The sequence below is a fragment of the Macaca nemestrina genome, chromosome 14 (genome assembly GCF_043159975.1).
Source record: "Macaca nemestrina isolate mMacNem1 chromosome 14, mMacNem.hap1, whole genome shotgun sequence".
In the NCBI taxonomy this organism is placed as follows: domain Eukaryota; kingdom Metazoa; phylum Chordata; class Mammalia; order Primates; family Cercopithecidae; genus Macaca; species Macaca nemestrina.
In genome coordinates this window covers 38066493-38090261 of record NC_092138.1, presented here as the reverse complement: position 1 = coordinate 38090261, position 23769 = coordinate 38066493, and the positions used below count along the sequence as shown (strand labels likewise).

General features: G+C 36.2%; 1 protein-coding gene and 1 long non-coding RNA gene across 49 annotated transcripts in view; one reads left to right on the top strand and one right to left on the bottom strand.

The window, feature by feature from the left end:
• Positions 1–23769, top strand: part of LOC105489121 (protein tyrosine phosphatase receptor type D) — a 2338800-nt gene that overhangs the window by 2221389 nt on the left and 93642 nt on the right. The window lies entirely within an intron of this gene.
• On the bottom strand, positions 9272–23714 carry LOC105489120 (uncharacterized). The gene is made up of 4 exons (XR_011612986.1): positions 23567–23714; positions 14855–15019; positions 10212–10322; positions 9272–9406 (listed from the first exon to the last, which is right to left on the bottom strand). It is a non-coding gene; the product is annotated as an uncharacterized lncRNA (long non-coding RNA).

The following is a 23769-nucleotide window of genomic DNA, read 5'->3' as shown; positions in this document are numbered from 1 at the left end:
ATCCACGACAATACAAAGCATTTTGCTCAGTGCTGAGAAAACATAGAAGTTGTAAGAAACTTATACTTCTGGAGTTCGTAGTTGTCAAAGACAAATATATACAACAAATAAGAATTACACCAAGGAGGTAATCTTGAGTGCTATTGGAATGTTATTGGGATTCAGTAAAGGTCATAATGATCTGGAGAATTGAGAAAGATTTTGAAGAGAAGATGGCACTCTTCATGGAACTAGGAAGAAGAGGATTGAAGTGCATTTTGTCAAGGGAAGGGCACATGGGAAATGCACATTCTGGTAGTCTCATAGTCAGTGTGGACTAGAGACCAACAGCATTGGCGTCACCTGGGGACTTTTTAGAAATGCAGAATTTTAGGCACTACCCCAATGCCACTGATTCAGAATCTCCATTTTAAAATATATCGATGATGTCTTTGTGTAATAAATTGGCACCCCGGCTGGGCACGGTGGCTCACACCTGTAATCCCGGCATTTTGGGAAGCCACTGCAGGCAGATTGCTTGAGTCCAGGAGTTTGAGACCAGCCTAGGCAACATGGTGAAACTGTCTCTACAAAACTACAAAATAAAATTAGCCAGGCATGATGGCATGTACCTGTAGTCCCAGCTACTTGGGAGGCTGAGGTGGGAGGATCACCTGACCCCCAAGGGGTTGAGGCTGCAGTGAGCTGAGATCATGTCACTGCACTCCAGCCTGGGTAACAGATGGAGACCCTGTCTCAAAAAAAGTTAAAAAAAAAAAAATGAATGGGCATCCCAGTGGTCACTATCAAGAAAAGCTTTAAAGTTAGAGAAAATGTGAAACTAGTTCCTGATGTGGTCTTCAAGGTACAGTTTTCTAATAGAAATACTGTCCCAAATCACATAGCCTACTTCAGGTACATTCTAGATTTTATACATTTTGTGGTGTGGATTGAGATAATAACCCCTTTTTAAATAGTTACAACAACAACATTTCTTCTGAGTTCCTATCAGCTCACTTACAAGTCACATTTTGGACCACAGTCCATACTGTCATGGTAGTTACACAGAGATGAACAGTCATCAAACATCTAGTTTCAAGTTAGTCAGCATTAGCTCTGTTAGTAATACTACCTTAAAGCTATGTATTAACTCGGAGCAATCTTTCTGTTGCTATTGGAGAGGGGCAAGAAACTTTGTGGTTCACAGAAGTGCTCCCTGAAGAAGCCCTCTTTGATCTTTTTGTTCTCATCACAAAGCCCAGTCCCAATGCCTTTGCTGCCGTCTCTGGAGGTGGACTGTCTCCAATCTCAGTGCTCACATGTCTCCCGCCATTCAGCATCCACATGTGCTGAGTTTCTTCCTGTTCTTATGGCAGCACTCTCACATCTCCTGTCTGTGATGATGATAATGAGCCTTTTATATGAAATATTTCAGATATCAGAGCCCTGTCCTTCTGTTTTTATAACAGTATGTATTACACCTTTGTAGAAGAAGTTAAAATCTTCCCATCACTTAGTAAGACAGATAAAGGAAAAACCTATTTCCTTGATGAATAATGAAATACATCAAGACAGTGTTGAGACATATAGAGACACTTAAAAACATTGCTTAGGTCATATTTTTAAATATTTAAATATAAAATATATGAAATATAAATATTTAATATTTAAAGTTGTCTAAACCTCAGAGATCATGTGCTTTCACGCTCTCTTAACTCTCCGTAGAGTTAAGGAGCATGAGACTGAGAAAGAAGTGACTTACCCAAGGTCACACACCTACTATATGTGGTAAAACCAGGTCACAAATTCATCTTGTTTTGTTCTTCTTCACTGCACCTTAACTTACCTGATGTAAACACCTAAATGTTTCACTCTTTGTTTCTTACTATGCCCTGATGATAGAGTTCAGAAAGCTTAGTATCTAACTAGATCAAAATTTTTATATTTAAAATTTCTGTGAAACTGTCATAGTTACCAATTTCCACTGCATGACTATTCCTGGGAAAACCCAGTGGTTTTCTATGACATGCTAAGGACACATTTCTTTTCTCCATAGATAATTTGTTCACTCCTGATGGTAAACATTGTATTTCTCCACAGAGGGGACAAAAATTATCTGTCATCTAAGCAATGACCACAAAAGAAAACATTTCTATTTTCCCTTGGAAAAGACTCTTGGTATATTTAACCACGTGTGGCACAGTATATTCACAGATGCAAAACCATCATTAGTAAAACCATCATCATTATTAGGTTTTGTAAACCTCTGAGCACTTATAATGCAAAACTACTTGTCATATCTGCTTTCAATTAGTTTATCATTTATGTGTAAGCTCATGAGGGGAGACATGTATTCAAGAATCATACAGAAACAAGAAACCAAACACACAGACATATGTACCCACACACACAATTTTTTTTTTTTTTTTTTTTTTTGGCCAACTTAGAATGCACTGGATTTTTTCTTAAAGGTGGTTCCCCCATTTTCTTGAAGGAAGAAAGTGCTGGATGACAGAGATCTGTTTTCATCTTTTATGGAAAGTGGAAGAGTGGAACAGACTCTTCCATTTCTAAGGGAACGGCGTCCATTTCTAAGTATTTTTGACATATGAGTCACAAGAGATAAAAGGTTGTTTTTTTGAAAAAGTTGAGAACAAATTATGGTGGTTTAGTAATGGAACGAGAAAAATGAGCAATTTCGTGAAATAAAAAGCAGTAACATTTTTGTACCTGGGATGGATGAAGTTGAGGAAGATGAATGGCTAAATTTACTATTCCAAATCAGAATCTCCTAATACTCTGGGATTGGAGGTGGGTATGGCAGAGTCTTTGCCCACTTCCTTACGAGCCTAGCAGTTTTTCTGCTTCTCAGATTGGGGCCAAATCTCTCTGCCTGCCACACAGGACTTTCTACTTGTTGAGCCAACAGTGGAAATAAATATTATGACACAGTCACTAAGTACACAGGCCCTTGGCTCAGGTTGCCAGTTTGGCCGCTAACTCAAGCTGTGTGACCAAATAACTGAACCTCTCTGTATTTTAATTTATCCGTCTCTATATAAAGAAGCAACCATAGTACTTACTTCAAACAATCATTAAAAACAAATTGAACACGTAAGTGCTTTTCAGGTTTCCTGACACCAGTACTCAGTAGTCTTAGTAGCTATTACTTATTTTATCTCATCTAGGTGCCATCAATTTTAAGATACCCCATCATTGCATGTACCACTAAGGAATAAAAGATATCGCCAGTACAATTGCAAGATGCCATCAATTTTAAGATGCACATCAATTTCAGAGATGTTAGAATGTGGAAAAAAAATGTATGTCTTAGAATCAGTGAAACCCTACCTTTTCCTTTCCCAGGCCAAACCCTTAGGGATTTGCTGATGTCAGTAAAAAAATAATAATAATAATAAAAGAAAGAATGAAAAATTGCTAGTTTAAACCAGTGCAATTAGCACTTGTTATGTTGCGCTTTCTTACCCTCCAGTCATTTGCTGTGATCAAGCCTCTCTGGGTCAGGTGTTTTGATCAGGTGTCTGGCCTCTCGGTATGCTGTTGGCCACATGATAACAAGCTCACTGCTCGGCACACAGCAGGTGATTAACAAAAGTGTGTGTCTGGATCAATTTCTAACTAAATTTACAGTTCACAGAAACTCTTTATTGTGATCAAAATTGCCAGTACCAACAACACGAGCAAACAGAACAAAGAGTATCCTGCTGTAAAGAGCTTCTTTTTCCAGTTGACATCCCCACCTGATCTATCAGCAGTGAAGCCTTATTTTCAGGCTCTTTTCTCTCAGAAAATAGGCTATTACTATCTCTAGACAGTACAGAAGTGATTACATTTTAATGCAGACCCCTCAGATTTAACTCAAAAGTACCTGCCAATTAAACTCCCTGAGCCTTTTATAGCAAAGATTTTATAGCAAAGGTTGGCCTGCCAGTTGGCCATCTGAGAAGATGCTGTCTTTGTTCTGTAGTTAAGGACCAGTCTCACCAAGTAAAATGTAAAAGTACAGAGAGTCCCCTCCCAGCGGGCTGCTTTCTGCATCTTATAAACAAATCTAGTAGGACACAAAGACAGCAGCTTACCTTAGAAGAAACATTGCATCCAAAACAGGATGTATGTCTATGTGCTTATCGTCTTTTATTCTAACTGGTCTTCTATAGTTGTGAGAACTCAAAGTGCAAGTAATTTCTCAAGTTCCAAAGCTTGTTTCTACTTAGACTTTTAAAATGTTTGTTCTTTCACCCACTTAAAAAAAAAAAAAAAAAAAAAAAAAAAAAAAAAAAAAACCTCAGACATTTTCTTTACTAACATTAAACTCCGTATCTTTCATAGTAGAGCCTATTGTTTTTTTTCTTGTGGGAGTCCTACCCATCTTAAGGGACTCTCACATAACTCTCTTTTTCTGTTTCCCAGTCCTTATTCTCATACAATTTCAACTTTTGTTTTTTCTCAATCCTTGTTCTCATACAAGTTCACTATAACTAATTGGCCCTTGACTATCACTGGACGTTGTCCAAAATGTGTTTTCACCTGCTCCCATGTGGAGCCGAAGGCTCTCAGGAAACAATTAATTCTGTCTCTGCTTCCAAAACAAGCTTTCAATTTCAAAGAGACCATAGCAAGGACTGAAAAAGACACTCTTTATTGAATTGTATTTTTATTTAAAAATGAAGTTGGGATTTTAGCACCTGAGTGGTAAAAGTGTGTATGTAGAGGAGTGCTGTAGTGGATGCTGGGGAGGTCCTTGAAGTCAGGGAAAACAAGGTTCATATTTTGACTGGGCCAATTAGTAGCTGTGCTGCTTGATCCTGAGCCAGTTACTTTACCTCTCAGAACCTTGGTTCTCTTATTTAAGATGAGAATATTAGTATCTACTCATGAGACTGTTACAAAGATGAATGTATGTTAGGCACCTGGCCCATTGCCCTCTATGCTTAGTAAACAGAAGTGGCTCTTGTTATTGTGAACTTCACTGTGCATGACGGTATCTGTCAGTCACTTAACATGACTTTTTTTTCTCAAGTGATTTTTATCTTCCATAATATTATCTTCTCATTCTTCCAAAAAGGAGCTCTATGAAAGCAAGTAGGGGAAGGTAAAGGGTGACAAGGATGGAGGGTAATTATGAAGAACTACAGAGTTCTTTTCATATTTTGTACATAATGTCATTTCTGGAAGTTATATCCACATTAAAATATCAAAAAAAAAGGTAATTTCACTGATGAGTGGAAACTGTCCTGGTGTCTCTGCTATAAATTTTAATGCCCCTAAACACATTATTTAACTCTCCTGATCTCAGTTTCTTTGTTTATAAGAGGAGTACTTTGAATGCCTTCATCTGTTTAACATTTAGTGGAGAACCAAAAATAATCAAGAAATAAGCTGTCCTGAATGAGTCTTCTAGGAGAAACAGGGGGAAAACAAAAAACAACAACAACAACAAAACGATAACTGTTAAGTTCATCTTGGGAGTGAGACAATATTGGCGAGAGTCTTCCCAGAGTACCCCTGTCTTGGAGGGTCACTGAAATTTGCCAGAAATATAAGCCTCCAGGCTGAGGGATCTGTGCATGCAAAAGCATGGAGATGAGAAGAAGCGTGGCTTGCTCAGGGGGACCCCAATGTATTCTGTGACTGTCGTTGCAGCATCAGGGTCATACTGCTGAGAGGTGAGGTGTGAAAGGTGATTACACCCTTGAAAGGTCATAACAACATAGGAAGGAGTCTGCAACCAAGTGATTTCAAAAGTGTTCAGAAAAGTCTTGGAAATCACTTCCTACGATTCCTCCTGAAGCTCCAAGTACCTGAGGGACCAAATGAGTACATCTGTGTTTATGTCACTGCTGGGAAGAGCTTTCGGGGAGAATTTTAACAATGCTGCAACAAGAGATTGGAACAAGGCTGCCTAGAGCCTGATATAACCCAGCATCACAGAGATGCCTTTACTTATTTATGTATTTAAGTTTAAAATTACAAAATGTTAGTGGCAGTATTATTTGTCATGGTTTTTCTACTGTGGCTAAACAGTTTGTCATTCTTTTTGAAAAATCAATTGTTGGGCACACCACCATGCTTTGGGAGTAAAGAGGGGATTAAAGTGAAGGATATAAGCATTAAGACATTACATGAATTTGCAGTGTTGGCTAGGCCTTGGGAAACATTAGTCTTTCCATCGTCACAGATGCAGCAATCAGAGTATTTGGCTTTAGCTTAAAAGTTCATGCATGAAGCATAATCAGAACTTTATTATTTCGCACTTGCTAAAAAAATTTCCTTAACAGCAGGCACTCATCAGTCCTCTAAACTTCAACCAATGGCTCACAGAGACCCCTGATTTAATTCATTCTTTCTCTCATGATCCCTCCTTCCTTCACTCCTTCTTTTATTCCCCTTCTCTTCCTCTTTCCTTCCTTTTTTCTTCTCAGTCCCCCTTCTTTGTTTTTCTGCCAGGTTAACAGAGCATTTTTATATCTTTTTTTAGTATTAAACTGCACAACATCTTAATATCATAATAGTCTTTCAATAGAGTTTCAGAGTCTAGACAGTGCTTTACAAGGATGACGATAGCAAACATTTGTATAGCACTTACCATACGCCAGACATTCTTCGGAATGCATTACTGTAAACATTAACCCATTCAGTCCTTCCAGGTAGTTACTGTTAGTATCCCCATGTCACAGACGGTATATTGAACCACATGAAAGTTAAGTAACCTACTCAAGGTCACACAGCTGGTAAATGGCAAAGCTAGGATATGAACCCATGTAGTCTGAGGTCTGGGTAATGTTCTGACCACCATAAATAATTGCATCTGAGAGTTGATTTCCTTTCACCACAGTTTTCACCATGGAAAATTTGTTGTCATTAACTTATCTGTTAAGGTGATCACATAGTATTCAGGTGACCTCAAAGAAGAATATTGGCCCAATTTCTTGTTATAATTATATTTTATTTTTGTTTTTCAACATCAGAGACAGTTTTTCAGCAACAACAAAGTGATTTAGTTGTAAATGAATTGGATAGGAACCTTTAAACTCAGCCTCCCTCTTCATGCTCTTGTTTAGTTTTTATTAAAAATTAGTAAGTTTGAAGATGAAAGGATTATAATTTATATCTGAAAACAAATAGCATTCCATCCTAACCTTATCAAATAGAAAAATATATTTGATTACTTGGGTTAGAAATAATTCACCAGATTGATTCTATAACTACCTATATAATAGTGACTGCCTTTGACTTCTGATCTTGGTTTAGGAAAATAAAATCAAGGGGAAAAAAAAAGCAGATGGTTGATGGGGTTTAAAGGTATAAAGACTCAGCCTTAACTCTCACAGGGAATGGTTGGTATTGACTTGTTTCTTGTTTTGACATTTTAAATTATAGACCAGAGTCTGCCTACTTGTCTAACCCTGAAGATTAAAAAAAGGTGAGACCTATACTGGCAAGGTGCCCTCCTCACTACATATCATGAGTCAGATTCCAGTTTCCTTTAGATAAGACCAGTGAAGAAAGGGAAACTTGCTCACTACATATTAATATGTGTATAATTAATATTATTAATTATATTATTATGATATATAGTATCATAATATGATATATAGTAATATTCTATTACTATTAATTTGATATTAATATGATATATAGTAATATTAAGTATATTACTATTAATATATTAATAGTATTAATATATTAATACTATTATTATGATATTAATTATTATGATATATAGTAATATTCACCTTTTTAGATTCTAAAAACAACTTTTCATATACGCAAAATCCTTTCATGTTTCTGTAACTTAATGTCATACAAAAACTGCTAAATTATTTGAAAAGATAGGAGCTGTTACTATACAATCAGAAGATGCCATATTTCAAGATGGCAGGAGGATACAAAACCACTGCCTACCTACATTTATTTCCATTCTCTTAAGAATTTATTGTTATTGTTTTGTTTGCTTTTTCTCCAGCTTTTAGTTATGTTAAAATGAACAGTATGTTAGGTAGCATATAACTTACTAAGCCGGATTAACGAGGTAGAAGCTCAAACATAATTTAGGTGATTGGACTGGACCACCTTTTTAGATTCTGTCTTTCTCTCATGCTGAGATTCTGTTTCTCCGATTATTATGAAACAAGATTTAAAGCAAATGTAATAAAGTCCACATTCTGATGCCAGATTTCCCTTTTGGTTTTCTGAATGCTGTGTTGCCCCTACCCCCATCCCTGCAGGCTTAGGTCGAGCCTCTTCTGTTGCTGTTCTATAACTCGGGAGTGCCTATGTGGCTGCAGTGATTGAGAAGCTATAATTGGTATGATTAATGAACAATGAAATGCTGCCTCCCTTTTTATTAAGAGCAGTAAGGGTGCTGCATTAGGGAAAGTAGAAGACTTTACCCCCCACTACCAGTAATTAATTGACCTCCTTGTCATCTGCTGAGACATAAGGAGAATAAAAATTTTCAGTCTAAGTGTTAGAGTTGGTGGATGTTGCCATGCAACTGGGCATTGATTTCCATTTTTGTTCTTTTTCTATTCCTTCTGTATTGATCCTTGTTGTCACAGCTCAAGGAATCATCCTATTATCTTTAAAAAATCCTTCATAAAATTTTAGAGGTTTAAATTCAGTGTCACAAAGTTTCTACTGTGCAGTTATATTTGAGGATTTCTAGAATCTTCTAACCTGATTCATTGCTGTCATTTTACTGTAGAGAAGACATTTTCAGGGCAGTTAAGTGATGTGACTGAAGTCCCTGCAAGTTTACATCTAACATTATGCAACAGATGACATTTTCTAAGTAGACTCCCTAGATAAAAGCAAAATAGCAAATGCATAAAAATGTTTTCTGAAAAATAAACAACCATCGTATTACCTCTTAAAGTCATGTTAACTTGAAACGTTAAGGATGTTTGTCTTTCTGTGTGAGAACCCAAATTATAAACAGTACAAGGATTGTGATAAAATAAGAATTTTACTTATGGGAAGAAATAAGGCAGTTTTAGGGAAAAATAAACTTGTGTGATATATTTTATGTATTTTTCTTCATCATTTTATTACTGCAATATAGTTCACATATAAAATTTGCCTTTTTATTTTTTATTTTTTTATTTTTTTATTTTTTTGAGTCAGGGTCTGACTCTTTCACCCAGGCTGGAGTGCAGGCACCATCAGGTTCACTGCAGCCTCTACCTCCACAGACTCAGATGATCCTCCCATCTCAGCCTCCCAAGTAACTGGAATTACAAACACACACCACCACACTGGCTAATTTTTTATTTTTTACAGAGATGAGGTTTCACCATGTTGCACAGGTTGGTCTCAAACTACTGGGCTCAGGCTATCTACCCGCCTTGGCCTCCCAAAGTGCTGGGATTACAGGTGTGGGCCATCACGCCTGGCCAAATTCACCCTTTAAAAAAAAAAAAGTTCAGTGAACGTACTTTATATTTAAACATTAAGTGGGTATATTGTAAAGAATCAAGAAGACCACTAGGCTTTTTTTCTACTTTTGGTGAATATTTATGTTTCTTTTGTTTGTATTGCTTTTAAACATTTGATGGAGGGAAACTAAGGGCACTGAGGAGTTGTTTGAAAATGCCAGCATCAGTTTAAGCCAAACTCCAGCTCAAGGCTTGAGTACAAGACCAAGATTAGGGTGATGTAGGTGCCTGTCACTGTGTATATGGCAGATTTGATTTGCTGTTTGCTGTGTTGAATCCATGACATTGCAAGGAATTACAAGGTCTTCAGTTTTACTTGTATGTCTTCCGCTAGTATGAAAGCTTCTTCATGGTGTCTTGTTTATCAGGATATCCCTGTGACTAGCATGGTAAAATTTTCTGGAATTGATACACACATGAGTTTAGAGAAAGAAAGAGAGAGAAGAGAGGAGAGAAGAGGAAGAGAGAGAGAGAGAAGGAAGGAAGGGAGGGAGGGAGGGAGGGGAAGGAAGAAAGAGAGGAGAGGGGAGGGGGAGGGAAGGAAGAAGAGAAAGAGAGAAAGAGAAAGAGGGAGGAGCTTGGTTTTCTCTTTGCATCTCCCGCTTTCCAAGCATAGTCACATGATATCGAGATAGATATCATTTATCAAGTCATGAATAAGCATGCTTCATTAGGTTACAACTCTTCACTACTACTGTGCTGCAACAGGGTCTTGTGGAGACAGAGGAACAGCAACTTTATGGGTATGGTCCTCTTTCTAGGTGGAGAATTCACCTTTGGCTTTCCTTGGTGGACCTCCCTTGGGCAACATATTGCCAGGACAGTGCAGGACATCAAGCTCCCTGACAGTGACTGTGTACACAGATGGGGTAGACGTTCTTCTGCCTGAAATAAAACAACAGAGGAATACTGATCACAGAACTCACTTTTCCTATGCTCTCAGTGTCTGTAAAGAAAAATGATCTGTAGTATTCGTGTCTCAAAGCAACTCTGAGGGCAAATGGAGCTGTCTTTCCCCAGAGCTAAAAATCTGCCTATAAATTTCATAAAGACTACCAGCTTCAGTATTTATCTCTCCACAGTTGTGTTGTAAAAATATTTGCATGAAAAGAACATCTTTGTTTCTTTAAGTCTTCATCTGCTCTTGGTACTCATTTGCTCTTGAAAAGGGATGATATAATCTTTTTGTTTTTGATCTATAATCGTTTCCACAGCAACCAATTGTGATGCCACAGACCAAGGATTAAAATTTTTTGCTAGAGAATAAACAAATGAACTTTGAAATAAAGCTGCTCATTTCTCCCAAATGACCCTGAGAACAAGAAGACCAATTCTAAAAATTTTAGCTACAAAAAATTTAAAAATAAATAAAAATAAAAATTTTAGCTACCCAACAAATAATTTTCAAGAACATGAATGCTCCTTCTTTAAAAGTCTATGTAATTTTCCAGCTTTATATTCAACTCATCTCGTAAAACAGAAATTTACTAAGCAGTTACAATGTGCCAGGTACTTTGCTAGATTCCAGAGTACAAAAATAAATGATGCATACATTTTGCCCTTGAATTCTGAATCCGAGGGTTCCTTTAGTTTTTCTTACCCAAACTTAACCAAAGTCACAATTACTAGAATTTGTCAGGATTTTGGTATGCAGCTATGAGTTTTACTCCACGGGTAATGGGACTGGCGTTTTTGTCTACATTTGTTAACATGTACCATGTGGGGGGTGATGGGATTTTTTCATTTTCTGACACTCAATACATTCAAAGATTTGGAAATTTAATAGGTCAGGGCAGTTAGTGTCTTAGCAACTGTCTAAAATCTGTATATCAAAGTGTTTCCTAATTTTTTTTGTTGTTGTTTCCTAATTTTTTAAACAGAAAAATTAATCCTTCAGACTCAGATTTTTTGACCCATTGTAGGGAAAACTCATGTTTCTCTTTCTCATATTCTGTTACTTGAATGTATGTAAAATAAGATTAGGGAATAGCATTTGTTCTCTATTATGCTTCCCTGGCAGAACTTCTTAGGGTTTCTCTAAGCTGTGGGAGCAGTTAACAGGCATAGTATTTTGTTTTATAATTTCATCCAAAATTCCCCTAGATGGATGAAATATATGCCCCCCCACCAAGAAAGAAATATGAGATGCCAAAGAATCATGTAGATGTTTTTCTGTTCTTCCCTTATTATAAATCATTGGTCAAGGAGACCTGCTTATATTTTAATATTTATATTGGTAAAAGAGGCTCTGTCTTGTGGAGCATGCCATTTATGTTTGTTACTTTACCCATATTGTTATTTATGAAATTGTTTAGGCTTTTTGTTTTTTTGTTTGTTATATTGTTCGGTTTTCAAAGCATACCCTTGAAATGGAGTAAATAAGACTCACTCCGTGTAAAGACTGAATCTATCACTTAATATTTTTTCTTAATAAAGAATAGGTGTTTTAAATGACCTCAAACATACTGTCTTTTCCAGAATAAAATTCTGTTTACTTTTATTGGATAGCTTGATTAATAATATTGTTTTTCTGGCCAGGCACAGTGGCTCACGCCTGAAATCCCAGCACTTTGGGAGGCCGAGGTGGGCGGATCATGAAGTCAGGAGATTGAGACCACCCTGGCTAACACGGTGAAACCCCGTCTCTACTAAAAATACAAAAAATTAGCCGGGCGAGGTGGCGGGCGCCTATAGTCCCAGCTACTCAGGAGGCTGAGGCGGGAGAATGGCATGAACCCGGGAGGCAGAGCTTGCAGTGAGCTGAGATTGCACCACTGCACTCCAGCCTGGACGATAGAGCGAGACTCTGTCTCAAAAAAAAAAAAAAAAATTTTTTTTCTTTCTTTTTTAATGTTTTGGAGAGAGAGTCATGCTTTGTTGCCCAGACTGGAGTGCAGTGACGTGATCTCATGTCAGTTCACTGCGACATTGAACTCCTGGGCTCAAACTATCCTCCTGCCTCAGGCTCCCAAGTAGCTGGGACTACAGGTGTGCATTACCACCTTTTGTGGCTACTTTAAAAAATTTTTTTAGAAACGGTATCTCACTATGTTGCTAAGGCCAGTCTCGAACTCCTGGCCTCAAGTGATAATACTTTTGATTTTGAAAGAAGCAGCTATTTTTACAGGGGCATTATCAGCAGACAGACATGTTTAAATATCCTAGCGTGAGTATGGTTACTCAAATTTGCTGTTATTGGATCTGAGAAGGTATTTTTATTCTTCCAATATACTCTAGGCCTTGTTCAATTTGTACAACTTGAATGGTCTATAGCTTAGCCAATGGATTATTTTCAGTAATTTTGATAATCAATATAATTGCTATAAAGTATGCATTTACAGCTATCAGCATTGATAGAACATACTCGAAGAATGCATCAATCTATTATCCTCAGGTTTGTAATCCTGGTATGTATGATAAGACTACATGTAATTCCAAAAGAAATACATTTCCCAACCTCAAAAGACTTTCACAGAAATTAAGACAAGAAATGATTAAAATTTTTTTTAAAATGTATTTTACATACATTTTGCATGCACTGGGCTAGCCATTTTATAGACTACACAGATGTATACCAGACAGTATTTCTGTTCAGGAACTTAGAGTTGGGGAAATAAAGAATTGTCAAATGAAAAGATAAGTTATGAATTCAAACAAATTTACAAGAAGAAATGCTGCAAGGCTAAATGTAGCTAGCTGCCAAATGGATGCTCCAGTCTGTAACATGATAGTGGCACACGTGGAAGCATGTAAGAGAGAGCTCCAGGCAGTAAAGAATTGGGAGAGTGAGATTTAAGCTGAACCTTGTTGAATGGAAGGTAGGATTTAGAAAAAAAACAAAAACAAAAAGGATAAGAAAGTGCTCTCCAAGCAAGAAATATTCCAGTGCGAAGAAGTCAGAAATGAGAACCTCTGACACGGACGGATGAAAACAGAGCCAAAGGCTGGAATTTAGAAATATTCAGTAGGACTGATTATTGAGTTGGTATGTACCCTGAGGACCACAACATGGCAATTCCTGGCTTTAAAGAACATTAAGTCAGTACAGGAAGCAACATAATATAAAATAAGTCAAATGTAGACACAGAGTGCAATAGGCATTCAAAAACAAATCACCCCAAAACATTTAATAATCTTTCAAAGAGAACTAAAGCTAGTTTTTGAAATTTCAGCATTAGTATACCTATGTATTTAGATTACAGTTACTGTTTCAGCTTTGTCTTTGCACACAAGCTATAATTGTGAGCTTTCTCTTGTGTTTTTTATTTAATGTCTACTGCATCCCCTTAGTATAAATATGCCTTTCACTGGCAACCTACAATTTGATCATGTAGCTGTCTCTCTCACAATAGTTAATAGAATACTTGAAAAGGTGATGGTAATACAGGATGACAACTGCTATACTTTTTCTGTGTTCAGACTCAGTAAACTATGGTTATGTAGTTAAGCAATGCAGTTCTTTGTTAATGACAGATCTATTGAAGACAAGCTTTCAGAAGCTTTCAGATTCTACTAGAAATCCTATTAAAGTGCTATCCATTAAACCATTAGAGTAGTCATTAAAACTGTTAGTGTACACTTGTTTTTCATGAGTTATTGGTCTCTCACCATTCTTAGTAGTTTCTGCCAATACAGCTCTACCCTTTGCTGCATTATGGCTATTCAGTTCCAAGACTGTGCATTGGCTTTCTCTCTTTTCCTGCAAAATTTATGGTGTGTGAGGGTTTTGGGGTGGCACTGTTGGGTGTGTAGAAACAAGGGAGAACTTGAGATGTGTCTTTTTGTTCCCAATTATTAAAGTAAAGATTATACTTAAGATCCCACTCTTTTGGATTTGATAGGAATCATGTTAGAATCTAACTATATATTATAGAAAGCTGTGACTTGTCTTTCATTATCAAAAAATTTTGGAAATAAAAACTGTAGGATGAATGCATCATTAAGCCAAAATTGACAGAGTTATCTGGTGTTTAATCCATTTTCCTTACTGTCCACAGTTTTTAAATAAGGAATTATGCTCTATGAAAATAAATTTATAATTTATGCATTTATTAGAGTGTAGTAGTTGAGAGCTCTGTCTTCAAGGTCAGGAATCCCTGCATTTACATCCCAGCTCTCCTAATTTATGGACCACCAAGAGTGACTCGTGGAAAGTATCTTAACCCCTCTACGTCTCAATTCCTTTATCTGTAATATGGAGATAACAATATCTAAGGTACCTCTAAATTTAAGAATTACATGAGATTCTTTAAGTAGTGATAATCCACCCCTCATTGTCATCATCATCCTCAAAATCAGAAGTGATTTAACCTGATTACTTCTCACTACCATTCTTTGGTGAGTTTAGAGTAAGACAGTCTAGTGTTGTGTTGGCCCTTCAGTATTCTTTCCTGATCATAAATCTACACCGAACTTACCTTCATGGACCCCAAAAACCAGCTGAAAATTTTTCTATGGATTTCACAAAATCCTCTCCAGAGTGTTGAATCCTACAGTCTGCTGCTTCTGCCTCTGACATGACAAGAGGCAGTCACATGTGCAGTTGTGAAAAGTATTCTGCAACTCTCTTTTTTTCCCTCCTCCTGGAAAGTAGTACAATGTTCACAAATGGAAAAATTAAAGAACATGGATAGTAAACATAAGGAAATAAGTTAAAATAATTGTCATTTATCACAGCTCAGAGATAACTGCCGATAGCATTGGTGTATAACATTCTAGGTTTTTGTATGTGTGTGTATTCATATATGAATTCAGTGCATATGTATACATATGTATATATTTTAACAAAAGTACTGTTTTATGTTTTTACTTTCCATGTCACTAGATGCGTAACAATTTTAATAGCTTCATACTTTTTCATACAATCTGCTATTATATATTAAGGCTATTTCCAAGCTTTTCAAAGTTATTTTAAATGATTGTATACATGTCCTATACATGTGTTCAGGGGAAAGATTTTTTTCTTTCACTTCAAAGGCTTTCTGACAGAATTTAGTATCTGAAGTCTAACACCAGGAAATGGATGAATCAAAGACTGACTTAATTTTTGAAGAAGGTGCACAGTGGGGTGAATTGAGCCAGGTAGAGAAGGCAAAGTGATCCCAAGGAAGGCTTCCAGACCTTGAGAATACCTTGATATGGTCACTTTACAACTTGCTTCTTAGTTCTGAAACTTGAGAGAGATCTGTTTTCTGAAAACCTCACTTTCATTAGTGGTGTGATCTTGGTGGTCATGTAATTAAGATGTGACAACTAAATGCTACCATCATTCTGAGAGGACCAGGTTTTCATAGTCATCGTCCTCCCTGGCCCTCCATTGTCTGCCTGTCTGTGCCTTGTTTTCTCTCCTACTGACCGACATAGCATTTTTTTAGATATGTTAATGCACAAGTTTTTAAAAGACATGTTAATTTATGTTATAATGTTTAGAATATATTACATTTGAAGACACGTATCATGGTTGAATTGTGTAATACTCAAACAATAGAATATGGTTTTATTTCCAAAGCACTAAAAATAAAAAAAGGAAATTATGGCATAATTACATTTAATATTCCAGTCACAGTTTTAAATATTATAAAATATTATATGTGATATGCAAGATTAAAAATCATATCTATAGAATGAATTATCAGTTTGTAAAATTAGTTCATTTACTTTGATCGTAATTGAATACATATCCAATTACAATTGAATACATATCCAGCCAGCTTATGTACTGCACATTCCTTCCATCTCCAATGCTGTCTTAGAAGGAGGAAAAAGCGATTATCTGAATGGGCTAAACTGTTGGTTTGTTAGAGAGCACAGTAAATGTGTGCTGAGAAACAGATTCTCTGCTTTCTCCCTTTTTCTCTCTTCTGTGCAGCACCATAGGTAAGGTGAACAAGGGTGAATCATGGTAAGGTCAGCTACTTTCTCTCGTTCTGGATTCAATATCTCATTGATGCATCAATAGTGTTAGATAATTAGAGATAGGTATTGCATTGCAGAAATTTCTCTACTTTTTCCCACTACCTATCCATGTGATAGTTTGTAAGTGTACTTAGGTTTTAGCAGAAACTGCCATCTCTGCCATCAACAGACAGTCTCTGTCTCTCTCTCTCTCTCTCTCCCCCTCTCTCTCCCTCCCTCTCTCCCTTCTTCCCTCCCTCTCTTCCTCTCTCCCTCCTTCCCTCTCTCCCTCTCTCCCACCACCCCCTGCCCCTGCACACCTTCCCTCCCCATACATGTACACGCCTGACTGATGGTAATGACACTGTCATGAAGCTTGCCTAGATATAGATGTAAATATGAGGAAGTGAGGTAGAACCAGCTCTACCTTGGGGTGGCCATATAATTGCTTGCCCAAACTGGGACAGTTTGAGAGTGAGAAAGGTTCCTATTAATAACTACGCTGGGACAGTAGGTGTGAACTGGGATGTAGGGACTACCTAACTCAAACTCAGCCTATTTTAGAGCTCCATTCTGGAATATTTATCCTTCCATCTGATCACATTCCTCCATTCTCGCTATAACTCCCAACGTAAGTGGCCTTTAGATCTTTGGGGAGCACAACTGTTCAAACAAACCAAAAAATGAAAACAACTATTATATTAAAATAGCCAACTAATTGTATAAACCCATACTGCTGTGCACAAAATTGGGTAATATGGTCTATACAGAACTGTCGTTGGCAAGTAGCCATTATGTGTTACTTCCAAATAGTAAGTACATATGTAAGAGTTGGAAAACACAGTACAAAAGGCTGTCACAGGATAGCTTAGAATGAATTTCAAATGCACAAAAGTCAAAGATGGCTTTTATGAATTGGGTTGCAGCCACTTGTGAGCTGGGAGCCATTCTATTTGTTTAAATTTTGTTTTTATATCTCTGGCCTATTCCAGTATATATTTGTTTTATCATCACACCTTTGGACGAGAAATTTATTTAACTAGTTCTGAGGTTCCAGGGTAAAAGTAATTGTTGCTATATATCCTACCTGTAATGCATCTTAGCTATTCATTCCACAAATACATTTTAAAATTCATTATATGCTAAACACATAATATACAACATCAGATAAATCCCAACCCCATAGCAGTGTTCTCAAGTGATTCCATTTTTTTCTAGAGGTCTAATATATAAGATTATCAATGCAATGATTTTTTTTCTAATATTTAACTTAGAATAGTCTCAACTTTTACAAGATAAAACTAATATACATTTAAAAATACTAATCTTTGAAAGTAATCTTTTAGTTTAGAAAGATACTAAATTCTAAAATTCTAGATTGTGTTTATTTGTTTTAGCCTTTCTAATTTTATCACATGTGAGAGACAAATACACGTGACACTTTAGATTGTAAATACTTTCTAAGACACCTGAGCACCATGGGTATAAGTAGTAATGATCATCCTGTGTGTCTTCTTTAATTAGACACCTATATTTAGTATGGTACATTGCTACCTTACCTGCAAGGACTAATGATATTAATGGCAAGGGGTTGTTGGTATATATACTGTGCCTAAAAGGCACATGTGGATAGTCATGTTTTTTAGTGAGATAGTTGTACTAAATACATTTGGTATGAAATGGAGTACAGGAGTTTCTCAACTGATTATTAGGCATTTTCTGAGTTCCGACAAAGACTGGGAGAAAACATTACTCTTTCTTATTTCATTTTGGATGTAGAATTTTTATCTCTTTCTGAATCAGAAGATGAGATTTGAAACTCATTGACTGAACATTAGCAAGTTTATTTATGTTTCAATTTAGAAATTCATCTGTTCCCTCCACCTGCATCTGAGACTAAATATGGGAAAAGAAACAAAGACTTAATAAGCAAACTTTCTGTTAAATGACAAGCAAAGCAATGATGAAAGTCTAAAATACGTCTATGTTTAGGATGCAAAGTGAAAATAATAGGAAGAAATATAGTGTGTTTAAAATTAGGTTAGACATTGTCATATTTGATTAAAAGAATTACTGTTATCACTGAAACTCAACTAATCTGACTTCTTAAAATGAAGATGATTTATCTTAACAATTTCCCTTATAGTGTTTCTTAAATGATGTTGTAATATCAGTCACACAACAATTGTGAAACTAAGCTATTCATTCATAATTTGTTTTTTCTTTTGAATCTACTTATGTACTGGGTTTTCTGAATGGTCAAGTTTCTATTATATGAAATGCAAAAAGGGAAAAACATATGCAGCTATGCTCTTTTTTGTTATCTCTGCCAGAAAACTAAATCAGGTTTCAAATTACATAGATGGACATGTTATATAGTAAATAGGAGAGCAGAAATAGATTTATTTGTATAAATTGGACAGTTGCTTCAGTTTTATACGTCACTATCAAAAAAGGCACAGTTAGCATCAAGGAGAATGCAGATATTCCTTGGAGGCTAAGATTGTCTTCGATCCAGGATGTTCTTATACAAGTCACAAGTTAGAGGCAAGAGAAGGCAAAACATCTAGCATTCTTTTAGTGATAACTGTGCATCAGGTGCTTTACACTTAATACTTTGGGATCTGTATAGATGTGTCAGCATTTTCAAAGGGCAATGAGGAATTAATGCATTCATCTGGTAAATTTGGTGCCAAAAACTGGTACCTTGTTATCCATAGAAAGGATGCAGCTGTGAATTAATTCTTCCTAACTAATTAACTAAAACACTAATTTATTAACACTGTAAATTAGTGTTTAATGCTGCACATTGATTCTATTTGCTAGATAATTTTGTCTGTTACCTATACTCAATAATATACTCTTTAATATTGCCATACTCTTTAATGTTTCTTGGTGTGCACAACCTATTTTAATATTTTGTTTAATGAGATGGGGTCTTGCTATGTTGCCCAGACTAGACTCAAACTCCAGGACTCAAGACGTCTTCCAGCCTCAGCCTTCTGAGTAGAGTAGGTGGGATTACAGGCACATGCCACCTCACCAGGATCCTCTTTAATTATTAAATATCATAGTCCATAAGTGATTTGCAGATCAAGTGATTTCTTATAAATCATTGTAATTACATTTTACCAATTCAGTCAACATTGTCTATTTAAACAAAGCAGTTTAATAAATTTCTAATAACATTTTCTTGCCCCAAACTGCCTGGAAATTATTTAACACTCTTTGCTTTTTCAAATAACATCAGAAATTCTAATCTGTGAATTGTATTTGTAAAGTGATTTCCAATCACACACTCTATACTTAAGAACATCAACTATATAGAATTCAGAGATGTGAGGAAATAAAAAAAGAACATCACGTATAAATCTGTCCATCTCTTTATTATTCACTTTATCTGATGTAGGAGATAAATAGCTAAAAATGAAAATATTAGGATTAAGACATATCACTGATCTTATTCCTCTAGAACATTGTCTTTGGAAACTAGAAAGGTCTTTCTTCTGCGTTGAGTAATATTCAGGAAAATGTTTGGCATATTAAAAAGCAGTGTATAGTGTTGGGTGTGGTGACTCATGCCTGTAATCTCAGCACTTTGGGAAGCTAAGGGAGGTGGATCACTTAAAGTCATGAGTTCGAGACCAGCCTGGCCAGCGTGGCGAAACCCTGCCTCTACTAAAAATACAAAAATTAACCAAGCATGGTGACACATGCCTGTAATCCCAGCTACTTAGGAGGCTGAGGCAGGAGAATTGCTTGAACCTGGGAGACAGAGGTTGCAGTGAGCCAAGATCATGCCACTGCACTTCAGCCTGGACGACAGAGCCATGACCCTGCCACAAAAAAAGTAAAAATAACAATGAAAAATTAATGTAAAATTTAAAAAAGGAAGTACATAGTTAAAAAAATCTAGTTATTTAAATTTTCAATCTTAAAGTTGTCTGTTCTTTTTTGAACTCTTATTTGGAACGATCTCTCAAAAATAATCTTTTCTACAGTCACACACTAAAATAGTAAAACAGCTTATCTGAATTCTAGAGAGTACATCATGTTGCCCTACTGAGTTAAAAAAAGAATTAAGTATTTTTGGTTTTGTTGTTGTTTTTCGTCATTTTTAATCCACGTTAGATTAGGATAATTCTAATATACTTCTGGGAGTAAACGGTTTCCTCAGTGAAATAAACTAATTCATCTTTAGTACTGTGATATAATTGAGAGTAAATTATCAAAAGTTTACCTCAAATATTTACCCACTTCTCATGAATTAATGATTTACTATGAGCATAGTTTATCCTTTTTGCTTCCCTACATATCAGTTCTAATAATATATATTATCACTTTAAGTAATTTTCTGTATTTGTTTTATAGTATGTTAGAGTCAAAATTTCAAATGAAACCATTAGACAACAGGTAAAGCTGATGCATTTTATCACTTATCTGAAGCCAGAATTTTAACTTTGTACAAAAATATGTGACTGAAACACTTTTTGATGTCTTCAATGAGTGTGGTATGTTTGTACATTTTCTATGTCTTTTCTACTACTAAAGGTGGGACACTCCCACATCCATTCATTTGTTAATACTGAGAGTCTTGAAAAGTCTTTATTTCAATCCTTCACACTCTAACATTCGCCTAGATCAGAGGTGCTCTTATAGAGAGAAACTCAATACGAGTTGATAACTAATTGGATAAAGAGAGATAAGAGAAAATGAGGACACAAACCTGACACTGGGTTGACATTAATAGGGAAAGGGAACACAGAGCAAACAGACCCAAGTTGCCTGACCGGCTGGAGCTAACCAGGGGCAGCCAGAAAGCTAACACCCTGTTCTCTGACTTCCAGATTTTGTTCACCACTAGACTTTCCACTCCTTCCTCACATTTCAATTTCTGAAACATCATAGGATTCAACTGAACTCATGCTCTTCTCTTTGAAGAAAGTATTCATTATGCCAATTGCAGGCTTTTACTAATTGTGCAAAATATAGCCCTTCCCATCTATGCAAACATGGTCTTTTCCAAATGGGCATATATTAATTTACCATTTTCAGACAGAGAAGAGAGAGACAATGAATGAGAATTTTAAAAGGCATAATTGCAGAATACACAGTGAATTGTAGATTGTTCTTCTAAACCTCAGAAAGGACTTGAGAATATCTCAGAGCCAACCACACTAGGAACCAAATGAGCCTACTGAAGGGGACATATGTGAAAAGATAGTGTTTCTTTGGAAGTTAAGGTCATTGAAAGTTCAATTCCCTGTAAAAAGAGTGGTTAGTCTGACCCGTGGTTTGACTAGTGAAGTAACTGGTCTATTCCTTCTATATAATTAAATTTTTGTTAGTTGTTTTAAAAACACACAAAACCAGGATGAATCTTTTTTTGTGTGGTTTCTCTTTGATGAGTTTCTAAAGGGAATATTTTGAGGTTTTTCTTTTGGTGGGATGAGGGAAAGTGAAACACAGAGCAACTAGTATTGTGTGGTGTTTTGCATATTTGAATTATATTTTTCTTCTGGGTAAAAAGGTTGAATTTTGCAGAATGATAAAGGACTTGGCTTTAAGATAATGACTTCAGCATTATTGAAAAAGGTTACTCCCATATCAGGATATAATTTTACTCGATGACTGTAATCTGATGTTCAAATTGATGATCACTCTCTTATTTGGAGTTTAGAATTACAAATAGAGTTCAACAGTACTACACAGATTGTTCCCAGACTTCCGTGCATTGTGTTTCAAGAGAATAGTTGAAAGGCAAGTGTGAAACCTTCAAGGAATCTTCTCCAGCTTAAGTAGAGAGAAAGCATCTTATGGTGGATGGGCCCTCAGCCTCCAGGTCCAGAATGTGTGGACCCCGAGGCTGTCCTCTCTCCCTGCTACCTGTTTGACCCTGAGAAAGTTATTTGACTTCTCTATACCTCAGTTTCCTCATCTACGGAACTGTAATCATAATGGCAACTACTTCTAGGGTCTTTGCGAAGATAAATGAGTTAGTAAGTACCAAGCACAAAGAAAACATAGTAAATGTTATCTAAGTATTAGTTGTAACTGCTGGATATATTTATATTTTAATTCTGAATTTTTATCGAGAATACAATGTGAACCTCTAATCCGTCTGCTACATATAGCTTATTTTTTCAGTTACCTAGTTTGAGATAAAGTTCTAGTTGATTAAATACAAAAGATTAGAACTTTCAAACCATCCAGTTAAAGACTAAATAAATGCAAAGTGTTTTATATTAGTAAGTATCTGCTTGAGACTTTCCCGTTGTTCTTTAAATCACTCACAATAGGATTTTTTTTCTTCTATTGGGTCACTTTTTCTGAGTAAGCAAAGCCTTTGAGTTGAAGATCTGTTGTTAGCATTAGAAAGGTTTAGTCACAAGCTGAGGTCGGAAGGAGGAGTCAAGTGCCCAGTGTGCAGGCTGGGAAGCAATGTAAAATGGTTCGGCATCTTGGTAAAATTTTAGATGCTCTATAGGGTTCATCCAATATCTTTCTTTCAAGGGGCTTTTTGATTGGCTGGAGACACAAAAAGTATGATGAAGTAGCATTTCTGTTTGTGAATTCTGTGATAATTTATGAATTTCGTATCATGTATAAAAGCGTACTAATCAACATTTAGTTGAATAAATCTGGCTTGCTTTATTTCTAACTTGCAAAATTCTCCACAATGGAGACTGAAGAAAGTCTGGCTAGGATTTCAGCTTGGGAAGGTAAAACTTCAAATTGAGTGCTGGGAAGGCAAGGGTATCCCACAGAAGATTATTTGGGTGGACAGAGCTAAGTAGACATAACTATGAGTCAAGCTCAGGAAAACCAAACACTAACAACAACAGACCCAGAAGAAGTAATTGAGTCCATTAAGAACAAAGGAGCTTATTTCAAATTGTTTTGAATAATTAATATTTGGGTAACCTCAGCTTAGCTTTATAGTAAAAAAGATGCATGGTCAGACTGACTGAAAATAAAGGGTTGAAGTGAAAGTCAACTTTTACATTCCTCAGGGTCTACATTGCTTTTTCTCCATTTTGGCCATTTCACTCTTCCTTAAGAGGACAGCAGCAACAGAAGCCTGAGAACAGAGAGGCAAAGCAACTGTGTCTGTCACCAGCAATTAGGGTCTTACTCATTCATGATACCTTTGCCTTATTAAGATGGATAATTGAAATTTGATTTTCCTCAACCAGTTTTGTGTGTTTCTTGAAATACAAAAGATCTTAGTATACCTCACCAACTTTCAGTTGTTATTCTTCTTTACTGAGTTTACTGCTCTCAGCATTCTGACAGGCTCCAAAAATAATGACCTGTGTTGTATTTTGTTAAGTGTTCAGTCAGACAGATAGATACAGATGGATGAGTGCTGTGTTGCACAAAGACAAGTCAGCATTATTTAATCAATGTTTGTTTGATCCGTGTAAAACGAGTATAA